This window comes from Penaeus japonicus, unplaced genomic scaffold, assembly GCF_977035675.1.
Source record: "Penaeus japonicus unplaced genomic scaffold, GWHDUDI00000001_assembly GWHDUDI00000022, whole genome shotgun sequence".
NCBI lineage: Eukaryota > Metazoa > Arthropoda > Malacostraca > Decapoda > Penaeidae > Penaeus > Penaeus japonicus.
In genome coordinates this window covers 27337828-27345327 of record NW_028234424.1, presented here as the reverse complement: position 1 = coordinate 27345327, position 7500 = coordinate 27337828, and the positions used below count along the sequence as shown (strand labels likewise).

Here is a 7500-nt window from a genome sequence, read left to right as displayed (position 1 = left end):
AAGAGAAAGAGATCGGGCGTCCGCGATAAAGAAACCAGAGAAGTTGATAATTAAGAAAAAGAAGGTCACACTGTTAAAAAAGAGGGACTTAAAAGAGGCGACTAAATGGACCATGAACTTTTGCAAAAAGGGATAGATAAAAAATATAAATGGTAGATAAAAGGAAATTAGATAAGTACTACATCAAATCTAAAACAGTAAAATACATTCGTCTCGTATGTAGAGAACAGGCTCGAGGCAGCGACGTGGCCTTTCAAAATATTCGAATATTCTTCAAGTTACATGAATTCATTCGACTTGACAAGAGTGTGATCTCTTGTTAAATGAAGGTTTCGATGCTGAGGCTGAGTTAGAACTGGTTTCCGTGTGCTGGCCGGCAAGTACGACTTCATGCTGTTTTATTGCTCCTTCGCTTGAGTGGAACTGAGGCGCAAAGATGTTCTGAATGGCTCTTTGGCTTCTTGTTTAGCCTGGATTACAACGTGGGACGTCAGATGTTATATATGATTTGATTTAAACAGTAACAGTAGACTGATGGTTAAATTGCTCAAAAAGACACGTAGACAGATATGTTTTCCTAACGGATTTCAAGATAAACAAGAGGCCAAGCACCCAGTCAGAGGTTCTCACAAACAACAACAAAAAAAAAGCCCCATAAAGCAAACCTGTATATTACGCAACAATAACGTCTCCCAAGTCCCGCGACCTGCTTACCAAGGCTCCACAGACAGGCCAATTTGGGCTCTCATGAATGATCTGCCAGAACACCCCTGCCATTAGACAAAGAACCGAGAATGTCCGTGCCGGCATCGGGTCTTTAAATGCATACACGTCTGTAATCAGTGATTTAGGCTCTTCTTAAAAGGACTTGGAGGCAGTCTGACGCTTGCGAATACTCTGGCACCAGCGACACCGGTCTGAAGCTGAAGTGTTATGACACTCAGGCACAGAACATACGTATAAGGATTAGGCTTGCGTGTGCACGCGCCTTCGACTTTCACTTCCATTCATGAAGTTGAGTCAGTAAAAAGACTGAATATTTTGTATGTGTAAAATATGAACTTTTAGTTTTTTATATACTTGACTATTAAATATCAAATGACCATGTATGAGGAGTTTAGAATTCATAGATGGAGAGAAAAATTGATAAGAGATATATCGTTAGAAGCTGATGATTATAGCAATTAATACATCTAATATCGGAGAGTACTTCAGCACAGGGAGATGATCTCAGGTGGCAGCAGGTATACGAGGAAAAACGGCCTCAATCGCTTCGGTTCAGAGTCTCAACAATGACTGCAATTATGCTGACCATAAATGTCATCTACAGAAATTCTACACAGAAAAAAAAAAATCAAGTTGAGAAACAGGATCTCATTCCGCCTCGTAAAACTCGCGTCCACTTACTTCATCCTTGAACGCCAAATGTGTCTAACTGTACCGCCTTTTGCTCCAGTCTCGAAAGCTCCCCGCAGACGCTCAGCACAAGAGATGCCTGACTCTCTGAGCAAGGGAACCATCGCTCTTCGATAACAATGTGCGCTCGCAGACACGCCGTGTAAAGTTCTTCCTTGCAAGGACAGAGGTTAATTCTCGCTACGGTACTTAAGTTACCTTAATACCTTCCCCCACCCTTATTGCTTTCCCTCTGCCCCCCCTCCCCCCAGCCCTTCCCCGCAGGGTTGGAAACAAAGGAAGCCTGCAGGAAAAGCTAAACCGAATGCTGAAAAAAACGGCTGTGCGTCACACTTTAGCAGTAGCATGAGGCACGACCGGACACCAGTCCATATACAGTTCTAAGCTGTCACTTAAAATGCATTGCCTTTTTTGTGTCCCTGAATAACAAATGGATGACCTTGGTCGCAGATACAACCACTGCTCGTCCATTCCTATAATACTGCCCTAAAAAGCGATGCGGTTGCTTTACACAAAAAAAAAACTTTTGAAGATTTATGAAGCACATTAGCCTGTTCAGTGCATTGACATTAAGCATTACTGAAATTGAATAAAAAAAAAAAAAAAAAAAAAAAAGTTTAGCAGCGGTCACGCCGTCTCTCGAATCAGGGCCCTATTCAATAAGACTCCTCGAGGCCGCAAGGGAAACATGCGCCCACCGCCTTTTTTCCTTCCTCTCCTTGTGATTACTTCTTGTCTGGCCCTCCGCCGCCGCGTCACGAACAGTCTGCCAGAAGGCGAGGGTAGCTGATGTGGTAATCGCCCAAGCAGTTTAATTACGTTGTGATTAGCACATTAATCTCACTATAGTATGAGTATTTGAACTCTGAACTCTATAATTCTAACGCTGCTCATCTGGTATCCACGTATGGTTTGAATTTAGAGGACAGCCAGGAAGCGATGTTCACTGTTGAACTTTTACTAGTTGTCGTACTAACTAATTACAATCAAAACATTATCGTTAATGGGAATCCGCCTAAAATACTAACCCATTGTCATCATTCATGATATTGACACACTAAGTCGCTCGGGCGGATAGTGTGACTCAGCAAATTGATGGTTAAAAAAAAAGGATTCCAGCGTCCTTGGTTGCGATCCAGCTGTTGTTTACGACTAAGAATATTTCTATTTTTTTCTGCATCTTATGTATAATTCTCTCCATTCATCTCACACAGACGAGAGTGGAGTCGACGTTATCTGAAGGCTACGCGGGTGTTCCTCTCTGCCAACACTCGGGTTAAGAGAATCTCTCTCTCTCTCTCTCTCTCTCTCTCTCTCTCTCTCTCTCTCTCTCTCTCTCTCTCTCTCTCTCTCTTTCACACACACACACACACACACACACACACACACACACATCTATTATATCTCCATACATATATATATTTGTATAAATATATATATATATATATATATATATATATATATATGCGACCCCCCTCTCTGTCTGCCTGTCTGTATATCTTCCTCCTTTCCCTTCTTCAATGTCCACCTCTCTTCCTTCTTCATGCTCTCTCTCTCTTTCTTGACCTTTTCCCATCCTCCCACATTTCCTCTCTCTCTCTCTCTCTCTCTCTCTCTCTCTCTCTCTCTCTCTCTCTCTCTCTCTCTCTCTCTCTCTCTCTCTCTCTCTCTCTCTCTCTTTCTCTCGCTCGCTCGTTCGCTCCCCCCTCTCTCTTTCTCTCTCTCTCTCTCTCTATCTATCTATCTATCTATCTCTCTCTCTCTCTCTCTCTCTCTCTCTCTCTCTCTCTCTCTCTCTCTCTCTCTCTCTCTCTCTCTCTCTCTCTCTCTCAATCAATCTATCTATCTTTCTATCACTTCTCTCTCTTTCTCTCCTTCTCTCTCTCCCTCTATCTTCCTCTCGCCTTCTCCCCCATTTCTGCCTCCCTCTCCCACTCCCCTCACCCCATTCTCTCTCGCTCACATCCCTGATAGAATAAACAGATAAAGCGTCCACTTACACCATGGAGTTTACCGTAAAAGTCACTCTCACTGCCTCTCCCTCCCGCTTGCTCCCTCTCCCTCTCACTGGCTCCCTCTCCCTCCCGCTTGGCCCCTCTCCCTCTCGCTGGCTCCCTCTCCCTCTCGCTTGCTCCCTCTCCCTCTCACTGGCTCCCTCTCCCTCTCGCTTGCTCCCTCTCCCTCGCACTGGCTTCCTCACACTGACTTCCTCTCTCTCTCACTGGCTCCCTCTCCCTCTCCCTCCCGCTGGCTCCCTCTCCCATACACTGACTTCCTCTCCCTCTCACTGGCTCCCTCTCTCTCCCATTGGTTTTCTCTCCCCCCGCTGGCTCCCTCTCCCTCACACTGACTCCTTTCCCTCCCGCTGGCTCCCTCTCCCTCACAGCTCGGCCGCACTATCCAGAGACGAGGGGGGGGGGGTAGCATTGAAAACCCCCTCCTCCCTTCTCCCTCCTCCCCTCAATCGGTTCTGTGTGATTATGTTCAACCGCTGTGCCTTTTCACTACTCCCCCTACCCCCTACCCCCTACTCCCTCCTCTTCTTCTCCTTCATTTCTTCATTCTTTGCTTCTCTTTCCTTTCCCTTTCCATCCTTCCCTTCCCTATCCCCCTCCCTAACCTGTTGTTCCCTCCTTTCCCTATTTCACTCTTCCTCCTTCGCCTCTGTTCCATCCCATCTCCCACTCCCCCTTTCCTATCCTCTTTCCTTTCCAATCCTTTCCATCACCCTCACTTCTTCCTTACCTCTCCCCTTCCTTCCCTTCTTCCTTTCCCTTTCCCATCTCTCCCTTCATCCATCCCATCCCATCCCCTCTCCCGTTCCATCCTCTTTCTCTTCCCATCTCTCCCCTTCTTCCTTCTCTCTCCTTCCCTCCCTTTCTCCTCACCCCTTCCCTTTCCCTTCCTCCCATTCCCCCTCCTCATTTCCCTTTCTCTTTCTCACCTTCCCTTTCCCTTCCCATCTCTATGCTCCCTTCTACCTTCCCATCCCTATACTCCCTTCCTACTTCCCATTCCTCTCCTCATCCCATCCCTTCCCCTTCCCCTTCCCATTCCCCCCTTACTCCTCCTCTCCCTATCCCATCCCCTGTCCCATCCCTTCTTTTCTCCCTCCTACCACTCACTTACTCCTCTCTCTTCCCATCTCCCCTTTCCTTCCCTTTCCTTTCTCCTTCCCATCCCTCCCTCCCTTCCCATTCCCATTCCTCCTTTACTCCTCCTCTTCCCATCCCTCCCTCCCTCCCTTCCCATCCCCCTCCCCCCTCCTCCTCTCCCGCATCCTACTGAGGCAAAAGCAAAGCCTCTGAACCACGAACTGGCCAAGAAGGAACGTCCTGGGAGCAGATAACGAGAAGGGACAATCAACATGGATTCTGGTCTTATATGCCTGTTTTCGTCCTAGGATCGATGATATAGACGGGAAGAAGCATTTGTTAATGTCACAGTGTGTACGTCTTTATTCCCTTCTATATTTATTATCATCATTATTATCCTTATCGCCAACATCATCAACATTCTTATATCCTTATCATTTATCATTTCATCATATTATGGTTGTAAACTACCTATAAAAATGTTCACAATGTAAAAGGGGAATTTGCAATTTGTGTTTGATAATATACTGATGGTTCGGAAATAGCCGCTTATTTTTTACTGATACTGGTGGCGCCTCAAAAACGAGCTAATATATTAGCAGCAGTAGTTAGAACAGCACTATATTAGAGAAACAATAAAGGCCCGTGTAGTTACGATATCTGATATGTATTAATCAAAATAGTAATTACAGGAATGATGATAAGGATCCTCATAACAGCAACAACACCAATTAAAAAAACTACAGTCTACAGGGAAAACTAAAAGTCTTAAGGACTGGGAAGCAACGACTGTAATTCCTGCAAATGACGTGAGTTAAAAGGCTAGAATGTAATAACGAATCGTTATGAACAACCGACAAAAATTAACAGAGCTACTGTCCTGGTCTCCGTCTTTGGCTCTCTCTCTTTCTTACACAGACTATCCCCCGCTCCCTCTCCCCTACCCCTCTTACAATTCTCTCTCTCTCTCTCTCTCTCTCTCTCTCTCTCTCTCTCTCTTTCTCTCTCTCTCTCACCTCATTCTCCATCGACTCCACTCTCCCCCGTGAGGTGGCAACGTTCGGTTCGGCTGATCAGCTGAGCACAGGTCGTCAAGTAGATAAAACGAGGATTGCTAAACATTTTTCCAATTTGGGTTTGCATATGTTCCTGATTTCAAAATGAAAGTGACTTATCTAAGGATTCTCCTTAAAATCTGAATAGGGTCCATTTGACTTTTCTTTAATCCTTAAACAGTTGTTTTCGATTAAAAAAGTAATTAGCAAATATTTTCGATTAAAACGGGAAAGAAATACACTCCTATTCTAATTTCGCGCAGAGAAGTAAAAACATAGCAACATGCCCTAAATATTCATGCCCCCCTCCCCTCCACACCACATCCCCCAAAAAAGAATCAGTGCAACTTTTGCATACATACATTACTAACCATATGTTAATGTATGTTTCACTGTCGTATCTCGAGGCGCAACGGGCATAAGCCGAGGAACAGTTCGTGTGTCACCGCACTAAGAACAGTGGCGCTCGGCGGGCGCTCTAGCGAGCCAGCAGGAACTTGCGAGTGGCAGCGCTAACCTCGCCCTCGTCGACGGATTCACACTGACTGACTCGCCTCCACTTGGTACTGTAAGCAACGCAGGGTTAAGGGGAGGAGCGAGAGGCGGGGTCAGGCAGGGTGGGTGGTGGGCGGGGCTTAGAGCTAGGGTCATAACACCTACGGAGGGGATCATGTACGTCCTGTGTAGGGGGTGCGAGGGGCGCGGCGTCGTGACACGGGCGGGGGTCGCCCACCGGCGGACGGCGGTCGCGCTCCCAGGCGACCGCACTCTTCTGCCGCTTCAGAATGGGAATGTGTACTCGGCAGTACACGTACTCAAAGGCAGACAGACATATGCCTATATATATATGTATATATATATATATATATATATATATATATATATATATATAATATATATATGTATATATATGTATTAATATATATATATATATTTATATATATATATATATATATATATATATATATATATATATATATATATATATATATATATATATATATATATATAAGGATGAATAGACGGATAGATATACAGCATGTATATCAATGGAAAAAAACATATACGTATATATTTGTATATGTATATTATATATATATATACATATATATATATATATATATATATATATATATATATATATATATTATATATATATATATATTATATATATATACATATACATACATATATTATATATATATATATATATATATATATATACAATATATATATATATATATATATTATATATATGTATGTATGTATATATATTATATATATATATTATATATATATATGTATATATATATATATATATATATATATATATATATATATAATAACACAACACATATGTATATGTATGCACACACACACACATTTTGATTTAGAGTATGTAATCACCTGAAGTATTTTATATAGAGCAACGTTTTGTGACACTTATCTTTTCTACAAAATAAAACACCCACAAAATATCATTATGTCTGAAAATTCATAGTACATTAAAATGGTATAGTATTATAACAATTCTATTAGTAGGCATGGAAATCTGCTTCCTATTATATATAACAAGACGAGAAAAATACTCATATGCAAATTGCATGCTACACTAAAAACCTAATTTAATTTACACAAGCTGTTTACACTGAATAACAAACTCAATGATATTTAAAATGTTCTTACGCTACTGAAATCCACCAACAACGATTGTAGTGGTTAGAATCTTCATTATATACGTATATTATTCATAATTCACTAAGTATTATAACAACAGATTCACTGACATAGACACTGACATTATGACGTCATTGATAGACCGACAATTTATTCATCAAACTATACCAAAAGGACGAAAGGTTTCGAGAATTCCGTGTTCTAGATTTTCCAAGAATAATGCATCTCTTGTTGTTTGGTTGTGGATTCTAACTGTT

The 7500-nt window shown here is 42.4% G+C and overlaps 1 protein-coding gene across 5 annotated transcripts in view; it reads right to left on the bottom strand.

Annotated features, from left to right (window-relative positions):
- Positions 1-7500, bottom strand: part of LOC122248342 (uncharacterized) — a 137415-nt gene that overhangs the window by 89201 nt on the left and 40714 nt on the right. For 2 of the 5 annotated variants that reach the window (XM_086549707.1, XM_086549709.1), the window contains exon 1: positions 5938-6116. The exons of the other annotated variants lie outside the window; for them this stretch is intronic. The gene's annotated coding sequence lies outside the window, so the exon portion shown is untranslated. Of the gene's footprint in view, positions 1-5937; positions 6117-7500 lie in introns of those variants that run through there. 5 annotated transcript variants of the gene reach the window in all.